Consider the following 4,181-nt stretch of genomic DNA (forward strand, 5'->3'; position numbering starts at 1 on the left):
AGAAGCGGTCCCAATGGCAAAACTGTATCCTGAGTAGCTCTTTTTTTTTCCCGACATGATTTACTTATTGATACTCCACCTTGTTCCAGAAGGGGTTTAAGGACATGTAAAACAAGATAGTGTTACCTCAAACAGGAATGAAAGAGGAAAAATAAAGACAGGAACAGGGTACTCCCAGGACTGAGGCTAAAAGGGCAGAAGCAAATGACATATTTTGAGTGAGGGCTCCAAATCTGGCTATGGAAGTACTGCCATGCATAGTGTCCACAGTCTCCATGAGATGGAAACAAGCCAGCTGCTCAGAGGAAGTGAAACTGTTCATGTACTAAGTTCAGACAGGAGTTTGGCCTGTGAAGAAGTGTTCCTTTCCAAGGCTCTTTCTTTTATTGACCTTCAATAAACTGTGATGGCACCTCACACATCAGAGGTGTGAGAAGGGCAATAGGAAAGTCTTAACTTGTTGGGTGGTGGTCTGAGATAACCCAAGCAAGATCCCGCCAGCAGGGCCTTAATGGGTCAGGTCAGGGTGGCTGAAGATCAGGCTCCATAAGTTCTCAGTCTGGGCGATCTGCATCAGCAGGACCAGGTTCTGCTGCTGGATGGTCATGACTCTGGAGTCCAAGAGGGAGGGGAGCAGCTCACCCATGCATGTCAGGGCATGTCACCAGCAGGTGCTGGTTTTCCTCGTTTCCACTGCACACTGCTTGCCAGAGCCAGAGAACAGGCACGCAGACTGTTTCTTCAACTGCATCGTTTTCTGCTGTGGAAAAGCACCTTCTTATGACCTCATTGTCACTGATGATACTGGATCCAATGTGTGTTCCGAATAAGGTTCGTTCTGTGCACTCCGTCATCATTTCTGTAAGGATCTCAATCCCCCCTGCGTAGAACAAGGGGATCTGATCAGGTTTGGAAAGTGTCTTCAGGAGATTCTTGGTCATCACGGCTGTGTTCTTTCTCTAATTCAGCAATTCATGGGCTTCCTTCTCTTGAAGTTCTGCTTTCTCCTGAAGATCTACTTGATTTAGACAATCTTTTACCTGTATCTGCAGCCTGGGGTCTATTTCTAAGATCTTCTGATAACGTTCTCTGGATGCACTGTAGTTCCTGAGGGCCAGGTTAGCTTTTCCCATGTAGAAGTATGCTTTTGTGCATTTTTCACCATACTTTAGAGCCCAGTCACAGTCCACTAGTGCCGTTGGTAGTCCCCAAGTTTTATATAGGCCTGGGCTCCGTTGGTATACAGCACTTTCACGCCCTTCAGCTTCTTCAAGCCCTCACTGAGCACAGGACAGCTAGTTCATAATCACCTCTGGCGAATGCTTCATTCCCCTTTTCCTTTAGTGCATCTGGCTTGTTCCTTTGCATCCTTCTCTAAAGATACCAAGAAGGCCTCTGAGTTTATCTCATCTGCATTCTTCATAGAAGCTTGTGGAGGACTGATCATGGTCTTGTTCAAGGTGGTCCTGCATTCGTCCTCCTCTTGGTCTTTCTCTGTAAGCAGTAGTCTTTCTTCTGTCTCCTGGACAGCTTTCTGTCGCACAACTGGGTCATCAGAATTCATCCCCTGAATTAAGTTGGTGATTTCATCCACTTTTTAGAGAAATTTCTGCAAGTCTTTCTCTTAATCTTCAGCCATTGTGGACCAGAATCCCTGACGCACCTGAGGTTGGGCAGGAAATGGCGGCTCCTGAGTCGTTCTTGATCCTGAATTGCAACCTGTTACTTCGCTAATAAACCCCATAACTGTGAGTATGGTCTGTGAGTTGTGTGGGGCCACTGCAACAAATTACTGAACCCAGCAGAGAAGTAAAGAGTGCCATGGGAGGGACAGCTGGCGTCAGAATTGGTAAAAAGATTGGAGAGAGGGGGTATGTCTGACCTCCGCCTCATAGGAATCAGCCTTGGGCTGTTCACACTGATAATGAGTCTCTATCTCTCTTCTGAATTTAGAGGAGGTCAGACACCCCTACTACACCATTTTTACAAAGTCCGAATCAACATTTTAATAAAAATTATTATAAGACTTTATAAAGGTTTAACCAGTTCTTAGTTATTAAAAGTATTACTGCTCAAGCAGGTAAAGTGAGGACTGGAAGATGTAATTTCCTTATGTTGACAAAGGTATAACAGGAATAGGGGTTTGATATGGCCATACATAAAAAATAGGGATCATTTGAACATATCCCACGTGATATTTTTGGTAGGTACCATCTAGTCGATTTTGACTCATAGTGACCCCATGTGACAGAGTAAAACTGTCCCCACAAGGTTTTTCTAGACTGTAATCATTATATTTATAGGAACAGATGACCAGTCTTTTTCCTACCAAGTCTTTCTCCCACAGAGCTGCTGGGTGGGTTTGAACCACCAACCTCTCAGCTAGCTGCTAAGCTCTTAACCCTTGCACCGTCAGGGCTCTTAATTCCAGATAACAGTGGTGTAAATGAAAGGGACCAATCAGTTTAAATAGTCTTTCTGATGTTTCAGCTTATTAGAACATAAAATGGTGACTCTAGTACACCTTTTTTCTTTTTCTTTTTTATTGTGCTTTAAGTGAAAGTTTACAGTGCAAGTCAGTTTCTCATACAAAAATTTATGTATACATTCTTATGTGACCGTAGTTGCTCTCTCTATAATGTGATAGCACACGCCTCCTTCCCACTCTCTATTTCCCATGTCCATTCAACCAGCTCCTCTCCTTGCTGCCTTCTCATCTCACCTCTGGACGGGAGCTGCCCATTTAGTCTCATGTTTTATCTACTTCTGCTAAGAAGCACACTCTTTGCAAATATCATTTTATGTCTTATAGTCCAGTCTAATCTTTGTCTGAAGAGTTGGCTTCAGGAATGGTTAGTTCTGGGCTAGCAGAGAGTCCAAGGGCCATGTCTTCTGGGGTCCCTGCAGTCTCAGTCAGACCATTAATTCTGGCCTTTTAACTAGAATTTGAGTTCTGCACCCTACTTTTCTCCTGCTCCATCAGGGACTCTCTGCTGTGATCCCTGCCAGGGCAGTCATTGGTGGTAGCCAGGCACCATCTAGTTCTTCCGGTCTCAGGCTGATGGAGTCTCCAGTTTATGTGGCCCTTTCTGTGTCTTGGGCTCATATCTTCCTTATGTCTTTGCTGTTCTTCATTGTCCTTTGCTGCAGGTGGGTTGGGACCAATTGATGCATCTTAGATGGCCACTTTCTAGCTTTTAAGACCCCAGACTCCACTCACCAAAGTGGGATGCAGAATGTTTTCTTAATAAACTTTGTTATGTCAATTAACCTAGATGTCCCCTGAAACCATGGTCCCCTGACCTCCGGCCCTGCTACTCTGTCCCTCGAAATGTTTGGTTGTAGTCAGGAAACTTTTAGCTTTTGGTTTAGTCCAGATATGCTGACTTCTCCTGTATTGTGTGTTGTCATTCCCTTCACCTAAGATAATTCCTGTCTACTATCTAGTGATTACCCCTCTTCCTCCCTCACTATCCTCAGAGCCATCAAAGAACGTTTACTTCTGTGTTTAAACCTTTTCTTGAATTCTTACACTAGTGGTCTCATACAATATTTGACCTTTTGAGATTGACTTATTTCACTCAGCATAATGCCTTCCGGATTCATCCATGTTATGAGATGTTTCACAGATACCATAATTTGTTTACCCATTCATCCATCGATGGGCATCTAGGTTTTTGCTATTGTAAACAGTGCTGCAAAGAACATGAGTCTGCATATATCTTTTCGTATGAGGGCTGTTATTTTTTCTAGGATATATCCCAAGGGGTAGGATTGCTGATTCCTGTGGTACTTCTATTTCTAGCTTCATAAGAACCAAAAAACTGAATCTGTTGCCATCGAGTAGATTCTGACTCATAGCGACCCTATAGGACAGAGTAGAACTGCACTCTAGGGTTTCCAAGGAGCGCCTGGTGGATTCGAACTGCCGACCTTTTGGTTAGCAGCCGTAGCTCTTAACCACTATGCCACCAGGGTTTCCTCTAGCTTTGTAAGGAAGCATCAAATCGATTTCCAAAGCGGTTCTACCGTTTTACATTCCCATCAGCAGTGAATAAGTGTTTCAGTCTCTCAATAATCTCTCCAACATTTATTATTTTGTGTTTTTTGGATTGCTGCTAGCCTCGTTGGGTGAGATGGTATCTCATTGTAGTTTTGATTTGCATTTCTCTAATGGCTAA

The 4,181-nt window shown here is 43.8% G+C and overlaps 1 pseudogene; it reads right to left on the bottom strand.

Annotated features, from left to right (window-relative positions):
• Positions 1 to 508: 508 nt before the first annotated feature.
• LOC126061708 (tetratricopeptide repeat protein 12-like) lies at positions 509 to 1,639 on the bottom strand (annotated as a pseudogene).
• Positions 1,640 to 4,181: the final 2,542 nt, after the last annotated feature.

The sequence above is a fragment of the Elephas maximus genome, chromosome 18 (genome assembly GCF_024166365.1).
Source record: "Elephas maximus indicus isolate mEleMax1 chromosome 18, mEleMax1 primary haplotype, whole genome shotgun sequence".
Taxonomy (NCBI): Eukaryota; Metazoa; Chordata; class Mammalia; order Proboscidea; family Elephantidae; genus Elephas; species Elephas maximus.